Genomic DNA, 22,944 nt, shown 5'->3' with positions numbered 1-22,944 from the left:
AACTAGGAGTGATTATGCTTCCCAGGGTACATTTGATAATCTCTGGAGATGTTTTTGGTTGTCACAGTTGGGGGGAGGGGGGTTTGTCACTGGCATCTGGTGGGTAGAGGCCAGGGATATTGCTAAACATCCTACAATGTACAACAAAGAATTAACCAGCCAAAATTTCAGTAGTGCCAAGGTTGAGAAACTCTGACTTAGCCCCAAAGGTTCGAGGTGCTTCCAATCACTGTTAACAACATTTACTGAAGCTTACTGTATGCCGAGTACGTACTAAAAAACCCAAAACCAAACCTGTTGTCATCGAGTCGATCTCAACTCATAGTGACCCTATAGGACAGAGTAGAACTGCCCCACAGAGTTTCCAAGGAGCGGCTGATGGATTCAAACTGCTGACCTTTTGGCTAACAGCCAAGCTCTAAACCCCTGCACCACGACGGCTCCACGTATGCACTAGGTGCTGTGATTTCAGAGTTCTGCTCTCAGTCACTCCACAGTTTAGAAGGGGAAACAGGTAGAAATGGAGACAAATAAGAGGAAAATGTATCAATAAAGGTATGGGTGACATACTTTGGTAATGCAAGAGAGTAATTGACAATGAGAAGTAGCTAAGAGTTTCTGGGGGTTGAATCACTACCTCTCATAAAATTATTCCAGGATATGCTAAGTTTTGTGCTACCTGGAGATAATATTGTTCTGTGAGGCCTTACATAGTGGTTTTAAAGGTGAATGAAGCCAAACCTCCTAAACATATTTCATTAAAAACTTTTTCTCTATGCAGATAGATGTATGGTGGCTTTCCTAGTGCTTGGTCAAAAGCAGTTATTTTTCAAATCGATTTTCCTGAACTCCTAAATGTCTTAGATGTGCCTCAGGGATGGCCTGGGGTGGGGTAAAGGGTGGGGCTGGGGGGCTGGGGGATGCTGACAGATTGGGCTTTGGGCCTTGTATTCCCACCAGAGCCCCACTTCAGCAAAGAAGCTTTGTTTCTTATCTGTGTCCTATAATGAAATACATAGTAAGACTTTATTAGGAAATCCCTTTTATAGAAGTTTAAAATGTATTGGTTTAAGGGATTCACATTTCCACAGTGGAAGCCAAGAAATCACACTGATGGGAGTTTTCAAAGACAGTGTCGTATAGTAGAAGAAATATTACACAAGCAATGAGGAGACCTGGGTTCTAGTTCAGCTCCGCTTTGACAAGTTTAGTGGCTGTGGACAAGGAGCTTCATCTCCTCAGGCCTCTGACTCTTCACCTGCAAAAGGCAACAGTGATTCTTAATTACCTCTGAGGTAGCTCTTAGCTGCAAGACGCTGTTATGTAATTACACGATAATGCTCATGAAATAGAGAAGGTATTTACATAGCGTGTATGACACAGGGAAATAGACCCTTGACCTAAAGGTGAGTTGGATTGTCATGGGTGTCCTTCCTAAGAGAATGGAAGCTTCCATTTTGAAACCATATAGTAAGTTAGCATACAAAGAGTTAAGATTTCCTAATATTCCAAGTTCAGAGATTCACCCTTGAGTCTTTCATTGGTCTCACTGAATACCCAAATGAGGAAGAATTCGCTGCTCTCAAGCTTACTTGTGAACATTGAATGACAACGGAAGATACTGATAGGAGAATCTGCATTTAGGACACAGAAGATACAATTCAGTGGTTTCATCACTGTGTCTAGCGGAATGGCAGATGTTCAGCACAACTGGTGGGTCAGGAGTGGCCCTTTTTTTCTGTAGGTCTGGTGTGCCCAGGAGAAGCTGATGAAGGACAATAATCCTTTAGCAAGGAACCCCCCCGGTCCCTCCCCCTCCCAAAAAAATAACAGTTGCCATCAAGTCGATTCTAATTCACGGGGACTCCGTGTGTGACAGAGTAGAACTGTGCTCCATAGGATTTTCAGTGGCTATTTTTCCGAAGGAGATCACCAGGCCCTTCTTCCGAAGTGCTTCTGGGTGGACTTAAACCTCCAACAGTTCAGTTAGCAGCTGAGGGCGTTAACTGCACCACACAGGGACTCTGAACAGTAAGGAGGGGGAGCCTTATGCCCTTCTTCCTTCCCCCCAAGAGGCTGCGTGACCTCCTTAAGTAAAGCAACTTGGCTTGCACCTGCCCTAACCTGAGCACGTCAGACGAGCATATTTCCGATAACGAGAAATCACGCCTTTCATTTACTCATTCAATAAGTATCAAGATATTGAATACTAACTATGTGCCATGTAGCTGAGGTGCTACTTTGTTCCTACTGCCACGCCTGCAGATGCAGGTGGCTTCAATGCTCATCACCGCCCTCCTCGCCATCTGCGGTGTCCAGAAGCAGTGTGTTTCCTGCAACCACAAGCCAATGAACCTCAGTAGAGCAATTTCCCCAGCCTTTCCCCTTTTTGTGTTTTATAACTCCGTGAAGTCACATCTCCCCTGGGCTATTGGAGCAATTCAGCTGAGCCTGAAACCTGCTGAGAAGAAGAAATTAGAAAGGTGGGGGCGGAGTGAATGGCCAGAGCTCTTCAGCCTGGCACTACCCCATGGGTTCAGCAGGTTCTATGCTACCCTTATAAGCTTGGTCAGTGAGCCATGCCTCCCTGGGGAGGTGCTAGGACGTTCAGTTACTCTAAAGGACCCGCCAGGCCAAACTTCCTGGAGAAAAACCCGCTCTCCATAAAACACATTCTGAGTAACACCAAAGTGCACAGTGACCCTTAGCTTTCTTCTTCTGAACAAATTGTTTAAAGACCAAGATGTGTTGGGGAGATACGGGCACTGGAGAATTAGCGGCAGGTGCTATTTATAGAGTCACTGAGCTCTGCAGAGTTACCTCTGCCCAGGGAAAGCCATTAATCTTCTCCAGGCAAAGAAAAAAGGAGTAATAAACTTAATAATGATTTAGTAAAGGAGGGAGAGAAACCACTGAGGCTAATACTAAGGTGGATCTAAGCCAAGAGATTAGTTTCTCCCTGTGGAAAACAACACACACACACAAACACACGCACACGCGCGCACACGCATACACTAAAAAATGCGGGTCTTTCTCCCTCCCACATCCCTAAACCCACGGCTGCTACTCAGCCTCTCAAAAAAGCATTTAAATGACTTTTCTTTTTCTGAGGCTGACAGACGTCTGTCCCTAAATAGCGCATTGATGCAAACAACACTCCGGATCTGCCACACTTAAAACAGAAAAGCTAAGTCATCGGAGCCTTATTAAACCTTAAAACACTGCGGCTCACTGCCGCCAATCAACAGACTAGAAGTGAGTTCATTCCTAACCCATTTCCTTTATCCTTCAAAAATAGCAAGGCATATTTTTAAGCATTTCTGTTTTGCCATGTTGTATAGTTTCATTCACGTTCCGGGGTGAAGTCCTACTAGGTCATGAGAATCTTGAGAAAAAAATTTTGTTTTCCTACATAGAAGAAAAGCTTCCAGGTATATCAGCATTAAAACTCCCATTCAATAAAGGGTCTTTGGCATTAAGAAATTCTCTTTTTTTCTTAAAGTTCTTGTGGACAGTGAACATAAATTATAAAAAGCAATGTATACAAAAAAGGTAACTTTTTTGTTTTTTCCAGAAAAGAAGCATAAAGACAAATATGCTTCCAAAGGAAGCAACTGTCCTCATTTGAGTCTCAAAAGTTCTCAGGGAGCACCAGTTAGCAGGAAGTATTTTTGCTGCAAACATTTCTGCCTTTTAAAATGTTGAGTATTCTTTATTTCTGGACACCAACCAAAGACAATGGAAAGAAAGAGAGACCTGGGCATCCAGGCAGAAAACAGGCCTTGTACGGCCGCCAAAATGAATTTAGAATTTTTGTGCAATACAGTGTCAAGGCAGGAGTGTTGAGCAGAAATGTGTAATGAACTCCAAGTGGCTGCTTTTCAGATCTCAAGAGCTGAAACTGACTTGATGCCGAGCCTGCTGCTTCCCCTGCTCAAGTATTCAAGTGACTCGGGCATCGGGAATAACAATGAGAAAGGCACAAAGACCAACACTTCAGCGTGGCGTTCGCAGATGGAGACAGGCCAAGTGTGCAGGGGCCACAGACCCAAGAAGTACTTTATGCGTAATAATTCAGAAAATTTCATAAAGCCAAGATATTTCAAAAAAAAAAAAAAAAAGGACTGCTGGCAATTAAATTCAATGCCACTTTGGAAAAGCACTTTTGATGCGAGAACACTAGGTTTTTCAAATTAATCTCACGTGAGAGAGAGATGAGTGTATTACAGGACTTTATTAAGTCAAACTTTTTGTATTAGAAATGAGATGGTCATCATGTTGACTAAATTGCTAGGTATAGGAGAATATCATACTTTGTGTGTGTGAATAATGCCTGTTATCTCAGTTGTTTTTCATCATGACAAACCTGTAAAGTAGCTACGGCAGATAAAATTATCCCCACTCTGCGGATGGGAATACTGCAATGTAGAGAGTTATGTGAGTAGACGGTAATACAATCTACACTAGAACCCAAGTCCCCTGATTTCTATTTTGCTGATCATTTCTATTTCACAGACACAGAGTTGGCCCCTGACTCATGGCGGCTCCATGCGCAATGGAACAAAATGTTGCCCAGTTCTGTGCCATCTCCATGATCAGTTGCGGATAGAACTGTTGTGATCCATAGGGTTTTCATTGGCTCATTTTCAGAAATAGATCACCAGGCTTTTCCTTCTAGTCTGTTTTAGTCTAGGAGCTTTGTTGGAACCTTCAGCATCATAACAACATGCAAGCCTCCACTGGCAGATGAGTGGTGGCTGTGGATGAGGTATTTTGCACCATAGCAAATTCAATATGGAACTCAAACCTCTTGTCTTAAATGTAGTTATGGTGTTATCGGGGGACAACTGACTGGAACATGGTGCTAATAAGGCAAAGATTGTAACAGTTGGCTGAAGGGTAAAAAGGACCAACTAGCCTTGCTTCATCTCAAGGCTATAGGTCACATTCCAAACTTCATTCAGCTATTTCACAAATATACACACAGGACCAAAAGGATTTGCAATGAGGTAAGAGTATGGATAGACCAGCAAAGATTCCTTATCACAAATAGGGGGAAGGAAAAAAAAAAATCTCAAGGTAATTTTGAATTCCTTGTAGGCCAATGATTAATTTTCATAATAAAAGACATCACATTGTCCTAAGGTTGCAATAGCATAACTGATTTTGAACATTCCTACTCCATGGAAGAACAGATCACCTCACTGATAATACAGGTACCACCTGTTAGCACCTAGCCTTCTAAACATAATATGATCACCAACCTACAACTACCCCGGTGCTCTGCACTATCCGAACCTGTAGGATGGAATTCAGGTAAAGCAAAATTGCCTTTGTTCTTAGTTAAGTCAGTTTAGGGTTTTATTTTTACAAGTTTCAGTAATTACCAGGACCCATGACCTAATTCCACAGATGACATTATAGTCAGGGCCCATCTGTGTCTACTCCACATTGCCGTTGGCATTCTGCTAGATTTTTCTTTGACGGTTCCTTTATTTTTTGTGTAATGACCGATGCCTCTAATTTGCATTTCCTCTTTTTGAAAATGCCCTTCAAAAACATTCTCTTACTAAATAGATATATTCCGGAAACTGATGATGGGTAGAAAGCATTCCCATTTTTACTTCCTCTAATACAAGACGATCTGTTTCTGAACACACTTTTGAAAAGCTATTAACAAGCCATGCCAACTTTCCATCATGTGGGGTTTTGTTGGGTTTTGTTATGTTGGCTCCTTTATCACCAACATGATTGAGAACAACACGCATTTTCACCTACTTAGTTCTGTATGATGCAGAACTCTATCAGAGGAAAAGGGCTAAGTCAATGATATACCTCGAATATGAAAATTATACGGAATTCCAGAATATCCCTGTTCTAGAAAAAAAAACCCCAGTGGTAGGTCAAAATGGTAGCATATTTGTATGAAATGCTGAGAACCCATTTTTTGAATGGTTTGTCTCTTCCTGACTCACACACCTAGTTAGAGATATTGAGCAGATTAACCTCTATAGTCATTAGTTCTAAATTAGATACTTGACTACTACTTGATATCGCATCAACAAGCCTTTGTGATTAATATCAAATGATTAATGTTTTGCATCATGATTTTCTCATGGATTTTTCAGAGGCTCCATCATTGATTACTGGGGAAAAAAGGAGTCTGCTGATTGAATCGTTGTGATCCATAGTTGTGTATCTGATAGCCATCTCTAGGTATTAGCGGGTTGCTAGGCTGTACTTGAATGTATTGCTCTTAAAAACACTCAATAAGGGCCATGTTCACAGGAATTCAACCTTAAGGAAAGAATACAAGCTAAGACTCTGAGTTCTATGTTAAAAGAATAGTTGAAACCAGTGACATGTAACTCTCTCTTGGCTTCATTTCACAGGTTTTGCTATTTCCACGTATACATATCAACATCTGTTGCAGGGGAAAATAAGCTGAGACAGCAACATTGCACATGGCCATCCAACACTGCAGGGAAGATTTGTTTCACTGCAGATTTTTTTTTTTTTTAAGATCCCTGTGTAACCCTATTTTTTAAACTTCCCATGCTGAAGGTAGCCTTTTTTTCAGAAAACTGAGGAAAGATCAGGATCTACATGACTTTTGAATATTCTTCTCTGGACTATCATCGAGAGTTTGGCAGTACAAAGACGAGCATTCCTCAAAGAAAGCATACCAGCCTTCAACGCACCTTACCAGGTTGACAGTCCACTCATGCCAATGAAGGTGAAAGAGCATCAGAGAGAAACAAAGTTCTCAATGCAACATGGCTCCTGAGAAGATAAATAGTTCCTTCCAGCAAGTAAGGGGCCCAGGCTGTCCCACTGAGTTTTCCTTGCCAGTTGTCCCAACTGGAGGAACAGGCATGCTGACATCCAGTCCTCCCTACCAGCATTCTTTACTATTTGCCCCCAAGCAGGTAGTGAGCAGCTCTTCGGAAGGTGGATTAATCAGTAATTCAAGTAGATCAAAATCACAAAATTAAGAGACAGAGTTCAATCGTATCCTTTCACAGAAGGAATGTCGTAATTGCTATGGCGCCCAACACAGGATATGAAGGGAGCGTGAAAGGCAAGCTAGGGACACTCCTCCACAAACCTGGTGGAAATGATTTAGCAGCTGGGTTTATATCAACGCCTGAATGGCTCTCTACCCCAATCCTCCAAAAAATTCTAATTCTCCAAGTTTTCCCTCCTATAGGCAAGTAAGGCCGTGGTGCCAGCCAACCGCTGGGATTTACTTTTCTAAGAATTGTCAGACAGACATATCAAAACTCACACGCAGCAACCCAGGGAGATGCTTGCTTCAGATTTATAATTTGGCAATGGTCTCAACTCCTACTTGAAACTCACCAGTAGCGGATACACGAAAGCAGGACTGGCCCTCCAAATGGTACTGGGTTTGGGGAAAGGGGAGAATGTTAACATTCCCACTTCTCTACATCTAGCTGTCCTGAGTTTCATGACAACCAAAGTGAATAGTCCCCGATACACGGCACCGAGGCCTGATCCTCAAGCAAGGGGCAGCACCCCATGCTGTCTGCGGACCCTCGAGCTGCTCACCCAGTGAGGCCCGCGATGGCCACAGCCCCTGGAGATCCTCCTTGTCTCCCACATTCTGCAAGCTGCAGCCTCTGGCCAGAATCCAGCAAAGCAATTTAGGCAACTATTCTATTCCCAGGCAGCTTTCAAAGGACAGAGTTGGATTCTGAACCTTCCTCTGCACATATTTATCTCTGGCTAGTGAAGAATTCTACTCTGGGGCAATGCACCTTTGTTCATGGTCACCATGCAGTGGTCGGTGGAGGCTTGCATGTTGCTCTGATGCTGAAAAGGTCTCAGTGGAGCTTTCAGACTAAGATGAGGAAGAAGGGCCTGAGGATCTACTTCCAAAAATCTGCCAATGGAAAGTCCGTGGATCACAATGGTCTGTTCTGAAATCGATTGTGGGGATGGCACAGGACCAGGCAGAGTTTTGTTCTGTTGTAGGTAGGATCACCACGAGTCTGAGATGACTCAAGGGCAGCTAATAGCAACAAATGAAGCATTATTTCATGACTGTTGATAGGAAACATTATTGCAACAACTCTGGGCTTGACTTGGGGAATTACGTTGAGTATTTGAGTTTTTATGCACTGCTCTAAACAATTTCAAGACCCTCATATGCTTCAGTTAAATGTCTTTAGTTTTACTCGGTGCTGTAACGTGAAACACACTTTTTTTAAAAGGTTTGCATCTCACAGCTACGTTCTTTTGGGACAGCTAGATGCTGTCTGTCTCAGTTGCTTTGCAGGTATAGCCAGAGGTAATGCTAAACCTTAGGTAGGCAAAGCCTGTGAGTATTACGGATTGACCTATACCCCGTAAAGATGATACTGTTCATTTTTTCCAACTTTAAGAGGTTATTTACTCCATTTTTTTTTCTTAAGCAATATTCTAGTATCGGTTTGTAACTTCCAGGGAATGTCGAAAACTCCAAAGACATTCCAATCAATGTTACTATTACTGCTTGCGGATGAGCAAACTGAGGAAGAAGGGCCTTTTTGTTAAAGGCAGGGTGACCCATCAGAAGCGGTGCTGAGGTGAGGTCATGCGACAATCCATCCTTGTGCTTATTCACACCCAGCTCAGTGCAAGCCTACTCCCCACTGCCAGGGGCGGATTATCCAACAAGCAAGGTAAGCACGGTGTTTACCTTGCTTACCAGATCATCTGTAGTGGACAATTTCACATGGGTTTCACCACATCTTTGATGCAAAATTACTCATTACGGATTAGTAAGTAAGCACAAGTAAGTCCATGCTTGCCTTGTTTACTGGGTCATCTGCCCTGTCAGGGATTGTAAATTTGAAAAGAGGCTTTGATTCTGTAGGAAGGTGCTGTGGGGTTGAGGGTGCTGTGGGTGATGCTAGCCAGACCTAGAAGCAGACTCCTTGATGTGGTGAAAAAAACATGAAATTGTTCACTAAAGATGATCTTGTAAGCAAGGTAAGCATTGTGCTTACCTTGCCTATTGGATAACCCACCCCTGCCTACTGCAATGAGCCCAGAGCCCAGCAGCCCAGTAACCTGGCCCAGAATTTTGGTACAACCATCTCATGGAGAAACCATAGCCACGCAATACAGCCTCTTCCACTGGAGCTTCTTCCTGTTCTGGGTATTTTTATCGCCTGCTTTTTGTCTTCACCGCTTCCTTACCACTGCTCACTTCAGTGCCTTCTGGAGTTAAGTGACTTTTGAAGTTAGACAATAGGAGGTGGCAAGGAAGTCAGGAATTAACCAAAGACGTAAAAAAATTGTGGTCCCATCAATTTAAACGCAGAGTGGGCTGGGTTTATATAGATATATATTTAGCTGTTGTTGTTAGTTACCGTCAAGTCGGCTCCAACTCACAGTGACCTTATGCTTAAAATGAATGAAACGTTGTTCAGTCCTGCAGGCTATATGTATATATGTCTGTGTATTTGTATGCGTGTAAAAGAATGAACAATTAAGTCAGTTATTGGAGGGGGTGTCACTGTGTCTTTTTAAAAATCTTCATAGCTTCTTAGCAATTGAAATATAAGCAGAGATGGATGGGTACACAGCACTTATCATGTGCTGGACACGTATTAGGTGCTCAGTAGGTAGAATTTTAAATGAATGAGTCCCAGCGTTTTGGGGCTATCGGCCACCAGCAACGTAAAGAGAACAGCTCTTGTTTTCTGCCTAGAACCATAGCAGCTCTAACTAATGTCACCTCACACCAATTTTATACCATACCCTCAAAGTCGGCTAGATGCTGTTTGCAAATTTGCATACAACAAATATTTAGTAAAATTGAGCAATGACTTAAATCATATTATATATTGTAGAAAATACAGCATATAACAACAATATATAACTGAAAACCGTGTTACAAAAGAGAAAAATAACAAAACCTATGTTGACTTTAGAGCCAGGTTGCAAGCTACACTCTGGTTGAGTCTGCGTTTCTGAGTCTCTTTAGGTTTCGCAGATGTTCCGTGAGCACTGGCCTTTAATGGCACTTTAGTTATTTCAGCGACGGAAGCCCCGAAGACCCACAGTGACAACTCGCCAGACAGGAGGGGTAGGGTTTTTCTGGCCATAGGAGTTTTGCTCAAAACGAACCACCCCCACTGCCCTGTGATATTTTGGTTAGATATTTAAAAAATTATTTCAGGATTACCTTACTCAGTGCTTACAGTGGAAGCAGGAAGAATCCTCAATGCCCAAATATATTAAGACTGAATTTCCTAGGGAAAACCAGGAAGAAAAAAAAGAAATCCTGTTTTTAAATTGTCTCCTGTCAATGACATATGCTGGATGGTAGATTTCTCTTTTGCAGTATTGTTGGTCAGGAGTAACTGCTTGTGTCTTTAAAGTAGAAACCATGTCATTGAAAACAAAAACAGGTCAACATCACAGGAAGTCAAAGAGGATTCTAGGGGAGCCCCTTCCAGTGACTTTCCTTCCAATAAAATACTTGTCCTTTATTGACAACAGTGTTCTGAGAGCAGAGTAGCTCCTTGCCTTGAAAAGCTATAACTGTTTTGCAGCAGAACAATTGATTTCTCTTTCTGATAGGACTTCAAATATCGTACGGAGTGTTGCATACATCAATACAGAATGGCTTTTAGAGAGCTCAGATAGGAGTCATTTGTGGGCCAGAGATATATAGAAATATATCTAATAGATTTTTTTTAAAATTCTTAAACCAAAAACTAAACTCACTGCTGTTGAGTCGATTCCAGCTTACAGCGACCCTATAGTGACCCTGTCAAACCCAAAAACCAAACCCAGTGCCGTCGAGTCGATTCCGACTCATAGCGACCCTATAGGCTACGCAATAATAACGTATAACAATAAAGTCAACTTATTTGATTGATAAAAAGTTTTCCTACTTTAGACCATGTGTGATGTCCTTTTGGTATTGAAAATGAAGTTTTTCTACTTTGTGATGTCCTTTTTGTGTTGAAAACACCAGTAATCACCAACCCCATGAGAAGAATGGACACAGGGACGTGGCTTTTGCATTTGATTTTTTAAAATTACTCATTCTGAGAAATTATTACTGTATATATATATATATATATTTAATTAAAGAAGAACTTAGCCATCAAGCCGCTCTCCCGCATGCCGTCTTGGGCTAGGTAGTTTGAGGTGGAAAGAGGCCCCACAATGCACTTATTAAAGAACTTCCCTGGTGAACCACTGAAAAATATCATAAAGTGTGGCTCATCACATCTGCATCAAGTTATAAAAAAAGTGAGGCTTGTTAACCTGCTGTTTGGAAACCAGAACACTTTTATCAGTTCATATAATTGCTAACCCCTTATTCACTGCTCAACACTGAAGAGTCCTTTACCTCCTAAGATCCCACTAATTGCTGACAGATTTGATTTCTCCCTGACAGCAGGAGTCCTGTTTCTGGCCTTTACATCAAGTAATTGCTTTATTTTTCTCCCTCAGCCCTAAAAAACGGAATTCCCTTCTCCCCTGCTTGAACCTCTTTAATGGCTTCTTTCTCTGTTATTAAATCCTTGCCATTTAAATCACATTTAGCGATGTTTTGAATAACTGATTCCAATTACTCAGGCTCTTACCAAGAAGCAGCTGAAAACGCAAGTCATTACTTGCCCACAGACAAGCGGCTACACCTTGCAGCAGAGTCTCTGGTGAACTGTATTGTATTTCTCCTCGGTACGGGGCAATTTCTACTCACAGGAGGCTGATGTTCAGCAAATATACAGCTGCTGAACCTCTCCTACCCTATCATTTGTGCATAATAGATATTAGATTTTATATTTATTTTATAAATAGTCCAATTCCTTCAAGAAACCATTCCCTTCTCTCCATCGTGGCCCGGGCAGGCCACTTGGAACAACAGTAGAGATGAGCAGCTGACCGTTCTATGACCCACTGCGAGGTTCGCTCTTCAAAGGTCTAATAAAAAGCAATGGCGGGCCAAAGCAAGACACTGCCATGGTGGAGCCGCCATGTCTGCCAACACAGTGTTCAGCATCATCGAGTTTTGCTTTGACAATCCACAGTTTGTTTTTCATTGACACAGTGGAGTTAAAAAAACAAAACAAAACTCTGCCATCTTGTCTTTCTCTTCTTTCCATGCTGTTGGGTGTTGCTGTCCTTTTTTTTTTTTTTGGTTAGTTTGTTTTCACTTGGCCATGGGATGCATCTGATGAATTGCATGACATGACCCTACTCATAGCGACCCTATAGGACAGAGTAGAACTGCCCCATAGGGTTTCCAAGGCTATAAATCTTTACGGAAGCAGACTGACACACCTTTCTGTTGTGGAGTGGCTGGTGGGTTCCAACCGCCCATGTTTCTGTCAGCAGCTGAGTGCTTAAATGTGGCTCCACCAGGGCCCCTTGGTGGGGCTCCAACAGGGGTATAAGTAAGTTTTATAAAAAATGGTAACGTTCCCCCTATATTCTTGGACATTTTGGTTTTCATATTATGTTAAAGTAGATAATTTAAGAAACTTTTGAAATCCATTCTTCATTATTTGATCTTCTTCTAAATGGTGACAAAAACTCAAGTATTTGGAAGAATTTAAATGAGGCCTCGGAATGGCAAAGCATTTCAAAGGCCTCCGTAGAGACCCAGGAGGGGCAGAAGCATGTGGAAAGAGAGGTAAGCAGCAAAGCCATCTGGGATTTTGTATTTCTCCTCTTTAAACATTGTCTCTTAAATTATTGATGTTCGATATTTGTGAAAAGCGCTACCTCAGATGGTCCAGAAATCCCAGTCCTCTCTGTATGTGGAGCAGGACCAGAGCCGTGGCACTGCCCATCCTGGCAGTTGTATTATTAATGTGCTTCTAACCCAAAGGCTGTTACCTCATTCCCCACGTCCAGCTCAGAACCAGGTGGTACTTTTTCATCCAGAGAGACAAAACTCTTTTTATGATCTGGGACTGAGTACATATCAGTGGAAACATCCTGGCCTTCCCAGAAAAAAAAAAAAATTTTATTTATTTGACCAGATTCTATCATAAATAGGCAGTCCTCGTTTTCTGCGCAGCCCCCTGCCTGTCTTTCACCCCCTTATCACCTCTAGGTTGAGAAATCCTTTTACAAAAGGACTGCTGAAAACCCGGTGCTTCTCTTACAAAAGCCCCAAAGGAGCCCTGTGGGCCAAATGATGAACCATAGGGCTCATCAAGAAAGTGAAGCTTTTGGGCTTTAAGTGTCAAACTTGGAAAACCAGCAGATCAGCCAGATGAGAGACAGGGAAGACTCTTCATAGACACATTTCATTGGTGAGAAATCGACTACTGATTTCTCGGTACAATCACAGAGCTGTATGTAGGTGGGTGGTCAGTATAGTGGTTCAGGATTCAAACTCTGGAGCCACACTGCCTGGATTTGAAATCTGTTGTTTATCAGCTAAGGAGCCCTGGCGGCACAGTGGTTAAGCTTCTTAACTGTTAACTGAAAGATTGGCTATTTGGACCCACCAGCTTCTCCCCCAGAGAAAGATACAGCAGTCTGCTTCCGTGAAGACTTGTTGTTAAATTTGTGGTTTGTTGGAAATCCTATGGGGTAGTTCTATTCTGTCCCTTAGGTTGCGACGAACTCGACAGCAACAAGTTCAGAGTTTTCTTATCAACTAAGGTGCCCCAGTGGTACCATGGTTAAGTGCTCAGCTGCTAATCAAAGGTTAATGGTTCAAATCCACCCAGCCACTCCATGGGAGAAAGACCTGGTGATCTGCTTCCACAAAGATTACAGCTTAGAAAACCCTATGGTGCAGTTCTCCTCTGTCACGTGGGGTTATCAGAAGTCAGAATCGACTGTATGCCTCCTAACAACGGCAATAATTTATCAACCTTGTGACATTGGGCAAGTTCCTTAGCCTCCCTGTTTCAATGTCCTCATCTCTAATGGGGATGATTATAATAGTATCTACATCACAAGACTGTTGTGAAGATTATATGAACTAAACATGGAGAACACTTGACAAAGATCCTGGCACAACAGAAAGCCGCAGAAAGTACTGGATTTCATCAGTCAACCTCGGCACTCTTGTCTCCCTGCCCTCTCCCCTTCATGACTGGTATTCCACTCATTTTATCTGCCAAAAGCACCCAGGGTTCTCTAGTACCTGCTCTGTCTTTCCTTTCCTATCACAACTGGTTCTTCAAGACTTTATTTAGCTTGAGGGAGAAAAGTACTGATAACACCTTAGGTTATTCTTATCAAAGTGCTTGTACCTTAATAGCAATCTAACGCTAGGATGAAAGAGGCATCAATGATGACTTTTAGATGCCAGCCAAGGGGTTTGAGGATATAAGGGTATAAGAGAAGTCTTCCTGGGGCCCCCAAATGCTGCTGTGCTGAGGGCTCCCTCCTCTGTCTATGCGTTGAAGGTCACTAGACTCTCAAACACTCCTTGTGCAAAGGGAAAGATGTTTACCTACCACATCACTTTGCTGACCAACCCCAGCCAGCCCACAGTGCTTTTTGATCTGCCTGCCCTGTACCTAAAAAACCCACTGAAAATGAAAGGAATGAAATTGGTCAACTATGTCCTGGGCATGGAGCCGGTACCACGTTTTTGCTGGTTGAAAAGATGCTACTTAACATTCAGACCCTACTCAGTAAAAGCCTATGAAAAGGTCAAAAGACAATTTGCAAAGTAAATCCCTTCATTTCCATTTCATCAGGGCAATTTTACAAATGTTCCAGCTTTTCATATGGCCGTGTTTCTTTTTGATCCTGAATATCTCCTAGAGTAGCATCTACAAGGATGCAGGAAATCTCCTCTCTTCTTAAACACAAGTCTTTTCCCTAAAGGGCCTTCATTTGAGTGCCACTCAGTTTTATTTAGTTTGGGGGAAGTGATATGGACCAAGGAAGAGTGGCCATGAAGGAGCCAGTGGGCTTACTGTCCTTATAGGTGAGTCATCCCACTGATCTTGGGGAAAGGGCACTGGACTAGGATTCGGAAGACCTGGCTGCTCACTGATGAGCTGCATAACCTTGGGAAAGTCCTTTCCTTCTGGCCCATGTCTCCGTAGTCATAAAATGAATGGTTGATTTAAGTGATCTCCATGGTCCTTTCCATCTTCAACATTTAATGTTTTGAAATAAGTCAATCTTCTGGTTCCTGGGATCCAGTTTTTGCTTACTTATCTGATTTACAACTTAAAATAAAAAAAAAAAAAAATCTTTTTTTTTTTTCATTCGTGTAGAGGAGGCCTAGTGGTGCAGTGGATAGGAGCTATGGCTGCTAACCAAAAGATCGACAGTTCGAATCCACCAGCCACTCCTTGGAAGCCCTATGGGGCAGTTCTACTCTACCCTATAGCGTTGCTATGTGTCGTAATCAACTCGACAGTGATGGGTTTGGTTTTTGGTTATTAATGTAGAGACAGATGCACACATAATGTTATTAAAGAGTATTTAAAATACTTCAAAGAACTGTAACAGGTCTCTGTGTGTGTGTATCCATACACACCTACAGTTATTCATTTCTAAACTGGCTCGGCTAAGAGCATCTTCATTTATATAGACCTAGCCTTAGTAAGAAATTTCAAAAGAGCATGCAAGAGGGACCCTGAGCTTATCAGGGTGAAATGCCTCAAAGGTACAAAGTTTTCCCTAAACATTTTCAGCCATTTATGAGAACGAGGGAAACCAATAGCACTATTGTGTCTTTATCTTCGTAGTTCTCCAAGGAAATAATTCTGTGCAGCCTTCACCTTTGAAACCAGCCTTAGGACCTTTAAGGAACATACAATTTTTTTTCTTCTTCAACAGTAAATATTTTCTGACTTGAAATTTAAAGACAGATCCAACAGTACAATAAGCAAATAATAATGATAACACAGCATAAGCATTGACCAAAATAGTTAGGCTCTGAAATATTTGTCAGTTCTTTATGACCTGGTAAAACTACCAGGAAATTCATTTAGAGTACTTCATCCAACAGACCACATCTGTGCCCTTAATGAATAGTAATTAAAATTCACAGCAGCATCCCCATTAGGTGATGGAGGGTTATTATACACATTTTCTAAAATAGGTTGACTAGACTGTGTAATCTGTCCTTCTATGTTGGTGTCAGAACCAAGGAGGAAATTGAGACTTAATTTTAGTTTTCCCATTTCTAGAGGACTAAGTACTCTTTTCAAAATAAATGTCAAGTCTGAGAATCAAAATTATGACTTGATCTTTTTCCCTTGTATCGTGGTGTGGTGGAAATGTACTCATGGTAGAGTCTAGTCCTGGGTCTGTCAATACGTGGTGGTGTGATTGACCTAGGGTAAGACATTCATCTTCTCTGGCCCTTGATTCTTCATTTGCAGAATGATAGGTTGAATTAAATCCTGACCAAGACCATGCTTATCTCTAATAATCACTGAATTTGTTTCTGCCCTAATACCCCTGATATCAGCCACTGTGGCCAGTGACATCGCCCTATATACCCTAAGCTACCTGTCCTTGGGAACTAGACCCTTTCTAATAAGAATGATGTGGGAAGTCCCCTTGTTCCCCATCCCTTTACCTCAAAGCTCCATTTGTGAGAGGGTTACACGCCTCTTCATCCCCCTTGTCTTCCCCAACTTGCAGCCCCTGATTATTCGACTAGACAATAGATCTTCAATAGCCCTCTCTTGTCAGTGTCTTCTGGGCCCAATCTGCAGTCCATTCACGGGCTCTGGCCAATGTTTTGCTATGGATTTTTTAGCTAAGGTGAAACTTCATGGGTTTGAACGCCTTTTTACCTTTCTGGTCCTTTCTTTAGATCCCTTGGTCCTTGGACCTGGTTGGACTGGCTGTTGCCATTCTCTAAGATGGCAATGGTCCCCCTCAGCAACGTGGGTCTTGTGTGGGCTCCTCTAGGAGAAAACTCTGAAACAAGGATTCAAATGCAAGTCATTTACTTAGGAGGTGAAGGGAGCACCTGTAGGAAAATGGAGAAAAGAGGCAGAGTAGGTAATTCAACCAAAAAAGGGGGCATTATCAAACAAGTTACCACAGTAAAAAAAAACTGGACTTTAGCCCATCAGGGAACTCTAGAAGCCAGTGTAGAGAATGTGCTCAGAGCTACCGCTCTGATGGGTGAGGGTGTTGGGGTATTTATATACCAACACTTATTGTCACCTGGTTGAGGAAAGGATATTCATTCTCAGATATATCCTGCCCTCCCGTGTTTAGGCAGAGTGGGAACTGCCCACCAGAGGAGGCATCCAGGTAGAAAGGTGCCAGCGTTGGCAGTTGGGAGACAAAGAGTGTTCAGGAAAACAGTGAGACTGCCTCTCATGAACACCCATCTTCAAATATGTTGTTGTTGGCTGCCATGGAGTTGATCGCCGACTTATGGTGATTCCACGTACAACAGGATCAGACTATTGTGATCCATAGGGTTTTTATTGGCAGTAGATTGCCAGGCCTTTATTCCTAATCCATCTTAGTCTGGAATCTCCACTGAAATCTGTTCATCTTCGTAGCAAAACACAGGCCTCCACTGATAGACGAGTGGAGGCTGTGCATGAGGTGTATTGGCTGGGAATCACACCCAGGCCTCCAGCAGGGAAGGTGAGAGTTGTACCACTGAACCACCGCTGCCTATGGGTTCAAATATAGCCACTGGAACTCCATCACTTCAAGGATTCTAACCCTCATGTAAAAGGAGCTCAGTGATGAAACTCCGTCCGCAGACCCTTCAGCATCAGCCAGTATCCCAACTTGGCCCCTTCTGTGCTCCCTCTTCCTTCTTCCGGCCTCTCATGTCTTTAGCCACATTTCCTTCTTGTGACCTTGCCTTTCTGGCCACCAACTCATCATTTTGTTTCTCAGATAATGACCAGCCTTTGTCCCAGGCCTCAGAGTTTTCTGCTCTAAATATCCAGTATATTGCTGCTGTTCCTGCTTGGCCTCATTCCTGAACTGCTCCATGAAAAGCTCAGTGGTCTAGCTTTCCAACATTTCCCCACCTTTTCTTGGCTTTGGCCTCAGAAGGTCAGGAGTGAGATTAAAGGCATCTGATGATATAACACCTCCACTTTGTAAAGCACTTTGCAGTTTATAAAGGAATGCCATGGTACCTTACTGAAAGACCACGAGGGTTAGAATCAAAACCATTGAGCTGGCTTCTTGGTTCCCACACTCACTAACTCTGTGATATTGGACAAGTCATTCCAATACCTCTCCATTTGCTGGCTTCCTTAACTGTAAAATAGGAGTAATAATGAAGACTCAAGTCCTCCTGACTTCGAATGGGTTGTTGTGAGGTTGAGCAGGGCAATGAGCCTAAGAGAACCACCGAGACCTCTCTACACACTAGTTCTCCACTTTTTCACAATTTTAGAGCTCATAGCAGCCCTGTGAGAGGTACACAAGATGATGTTATCCTTGTTTTAAGACTAAGGGAACAGAGAAGTTCTTCTAACTCAGACGCCAGAATTTGTAGCTCTCAAATGCATGCAAAGAATTATTGTAGTTTCAAATCAAATCACATTTAAAATATATTTGTGATGTGACCTGCTTTGAGAGAAAGGAAATAAGTGACAGTCACAAATCTGCGGTCTTGGAACAACTGACACTTGGATCATTTAGAAAAAATTTTACTTTCCCTCTTCAAATTAGCCACACAGTTAATAGGATGAGGCATTTGCGGTTCTAAAATGGACTAATAGGTTTGGACTTGAGAAGCCAAGAAATATGTACTTACCTGTTATTGCTCTTTTTTATTTTTAATTTTCCCCAATGACTTTTAATTTCCTAGATGGGGGCAGCCAGCCTTTTGAGGAAACTCATTTATTTCAGCATTGCTCTGAGTTCCTAATGTAAATGTTTTTTAGGAGCTGTTTGGAGGAACTAGGACAAGACATTTCCACTATTGCCTGAAGGTAATTTGCATCTCTTAAAGATGAAGAGGCAGAGGTTAAACAGAAGCTGAAACTCATCATGACTTATACACCATGGATTTTTTAAAATATATATATATCATTTCACACAAAGAGATTTTTCATGTTGAATATGCGATTTTTAAAGTCAACTATCAGCAAAGGAAATTGGGCTGACCCAGATCTGCCTTCGATGTTCAATGGTACAGATGTTGTGAAATGTGAAGCAATTTTGTTTTCCATGCACATATTCTTTTTTAGGAAGGAAATCTTTCTGTGCTCCACATTCCTCTTTGTGCCCACAGAAATGCTTGATTTGATTTGGTATGAGTCAAACGAAGTGTTCTCATCACAAGTGGAGCAAAGAAAAAAAGAGCTTTTCACTCAAGTTATGGGTTCTGGAAAAATTTGTGTAAAACCATTCTATGTGACTGTAGTTGTTGGCCACTCTTTTGTAAGCTATCTGTAGAATAGTTATTTTTCTCCTGCACCCAACAGAAAAATAATGGGGCATGAAAAAAACTCAGCCTATTAAAGTGTAGGAAGTAAAAAAAAAAAAAAAAGATAAAAACGCCTATAGAATTTTCCCCCCATCATATGAAAGTTTGTGCTCACCTAGAGAGAAATCTTTCTCTTCTTCCTTTCCATGTTTCACCCAAGATTGTGCCCTGGCAGCCTAGCAGGTTTAAAAGGTAAACTACAAGACAGGAACTCTATCTAATGCTGAATTTCATATGATGATGTGTGGTACATACTAAATCATATCTACTGCTCATGGTACGATTTGGTGAATATATTTTATAGAGGTAATTATGACTCTTGAATCATAATATTTAAAGGTGAACATTGAACAAGAAGGAAAAGAAAGTGAGCCATAGGTAGAAATGACATGGTTAGCCATTTCCTCTAATGTAGAAAACTTCTTAGCAAATGAAAAAATGAAATATCACCAATGATCACAGAGGAAAGAAACTAAAACCTCAATGAAGCCTCTTAGAGATTTTTCAAAGCCATCATCCAGTACAATAATTTGGAGAAAATAGAATAACTATTCCAAAGCTCTTAGATACAACTCACTTCAGCTCTGAAGCTTTTTAAAAATATCTAGTGTGTCAGGCAAAGCTGGAACATTAAAACGAGAGATTGAAGAGGCCTGATAAATCAAAGAAGGTTGGATCACTGGTGAGGAACCCTGTGGTTTCAATGCTGGCAGGCCAAGGCAGCTTATGAGTTCCAGGAAATGACTTGGGAAAGCCTCTTACGATCCTTTAGGGATCCTATAGAGTTTTCATGGACTGATTTTTGGAAGTAGATCTCCAGGCCTTTCTTCCTAGTCTTAGTCTGGAATTAAATCAAAATTCTATAGATCACAACAGTACAATTCACAACCAATCATGCAGATGGTGCAGATCCAGGCAGCATTTAGTTCTGTTGCACACGGGGTCCCCATGAGTCAGGGGCCCACTCGATGGCAGCTAACAACCACAGCTTAGGATCGTACATCCAGGAAGAAACAAGAAGTGCCATTCTGTCTGTCCACCAGCCCCCAAGCAAGAGCACACTGCAACTTTTAAAGTCTTATAGAACTTACACATTGCAATTTAGTAGCATTGTTGTAAAACAAATCTTGAAAAAAAGGTAGCCAACATGTTTTCCTTTCTGGAAAACATATATCAAGCTAAAAGGGTTAGTTAACAGCACTAAAATTGTTGTTGATTCTCAAATAAAGCATTGTGCCGAAGTGCTAAAGTGTCTTTGGTAATGTCTCCCACTTTTCAAATCAGCTTTGGAGACACTTATGTCTTGGATGTTTAGTCATTCAGGTTTGAGACCTAGCATGACTTAAAAACACTAACCAACAAGTAAATATCAAAAGATAAAAAAAAAAACTTCTCCCATGTTCTGTTTTTCATAAAAAAAAAAAAAATAGAGATTTAATAACTTTTTAAAGAAGAACAGAATGGCCACGTTAAAACACTGCCAAACTTATAAACTTTGACAGCCCCACATACTGAGATGAACAGGAAAACGCATTTCATAAGAAATAAAACACATTTTTCGTCTTCTGGACTCATTGAAGATGAAGAAAAAAACATGTATACCAAATTTCTTTGAAGGAACTGGACGGCTCTCAGTTTTCCTGAGTAATGACGCTCTTTCTACTGAGTTATCTTGGATTTTTGTTTGTTTGTTTTTAAATAATTGTAGTGCTCTAATCAAACAGAATCAAGAAGCCAAATTGAAAAAACCTTGGTCTACAATAACATCTCAGGGCTAGAAACAAAAACTTTCTCAGATGTAGAAAGAATACCAATATAAGGAATTAAATACTTACAGGATTGTTTGCCACTACAGGGTCGTATAAAATAAATAATTACGATGGCGGCCAGCCATAAAGCATTTTGTGGCTTCATGTTATCGTTTGCAAAATGGGGACAGTCACAGTCATTTCATAGCTCTTATGAAGATCGTGGGAGCCCTGGCGGCAAACTGGTTAGGAGCTCAGGATGCTAACCAAAAGGTCGGCAGTTTGAATCCACCAGTCATTCCTTGGAAACCCTCTGGGGCAGTTCTACTCTGTCCTATAGGGTCACTATGAGTCGGAGTCGTCTCAATGGCACACAACAAAAACAACATGATGACCATGGGAATTTATGTTTATAGCTACGCAATTTAACATTAGATTATAGCAGCATAGAGAAATGGGTATCAACATGAACTCTAAACCTATACTCGCTGGGTTCAAATCCTAGTGCTGCTTCTCAGTGCATAGTTACCTTGCACAAGTTTCTCACCCTGCCTGTGCCTCAGTTCTCTCATCTATAAAATGGGAATGATAACACGATCTGCCTCATGGGTTGTTGTGAGAATTAAATAAATTAGGTCAGCGCTTAGTGACTGACATACAGTGAGCACTCTATAAGTTATTTCTACTGTTGTTCTTATTTACTCTATTACTTACTCCGTTCTGTCTAACTGGCCTGTCTGGGAACAGGTTGCAGTAGCCCAAAAGGCCAAGGTAACAGACAAGGATACCTGAAAGCAAATCCCAGGACTCACCTTCACTGAATATCTAAATCAGAGATGAAATACCTGGGACAGGGCTACCAAGTATAAAAGGGACAGGATGAGAAGGTCATGATTTGAATCCAAGAAAGTACCGAGCAGTGTATGGGAATGCCCAGATTGGAGTCCTTTCCTATACCTCTCACGTGGGCCAGCAGTGCTTTTAACTATTTCCTGAGGCTGAAGACAGGGGTGTGTCCTGGTTATCTCAGGGCAAGACCTGGGAAGAGATACTCTCCATTACTTTGCCTTCTTCTGAAGGATTTTAAAGCATGTTCTGGAAAATATTACAAAACAGCAAATATTGAAGACATTTGAAATCAATTGTCCAAAAGGCAAGTCAGTCTGAATTTGGTGTTCAGATAAATGATGCTTTTTGCAGTTGTAGAAGACACATCAAAATCTTGAAGAATCAAATCAAGCAGCCTGACCAGATAATGTCAACCTTCTGGTCCACCGTGGGGCTGGATCCAGTAGAGGGTCTTCCACCCACACAAAGGACTGACTCTGTGACTACTCTGTCAATTCAGTAGTAAATCGGGAAAAAGTAAAATCAAACCATCGAAGCTACCAGTAAAACAAATTGGCTTTTTGGTTCTGTGTAAACAAAAGGTCTGCAGTGTTGATTTTCAACTGGTCGTTTTGTCCCTGAATAAACAGAATTCCTTACTGTGTAGGCACTTCTCTTAGACTTGAATATAGGCCTTCTCTTCCTTTAGGAGAAAATCATTTAAAACTCAGGGGTACAGTTAATTTTGATTTTTATTTTACTTTGGAGAAAAAGAAGTTTTCCGTGACTCTCAAATTCAACCAGCATCAGAAATGTTCAGAGTTGTTGTTAAGAAAATACAGATTTCTGGGCTCCACACTATGAATGAGTCAGCATCTTTGGCCTGTTAGAAAAAGTGGAAAGGCACGTAAAAATATAGTAGAGAAGGAAATGCCTTTCACAAAAGTTTATGATACATGGATACAGTGCAATTGAATT

The sequence above is a fragment of the Elephas maximus genome, chromosome 16 (assembly GCF_024166365.1).
Source record: "Elephas maximus indicus isolate mEleMax1 chromosome 16, mEleMax1 primary haplotype, whole genome shotgun sequence".
Taxonomy (NCBI): Eukaryota; Metazoa; Chordata; class Mammalia; order Proboscidea; family Elephantidae; genus Elephas; species Elephas maximus.
This window is presented reverse-complemented; position numbering follows the sequence as displayed.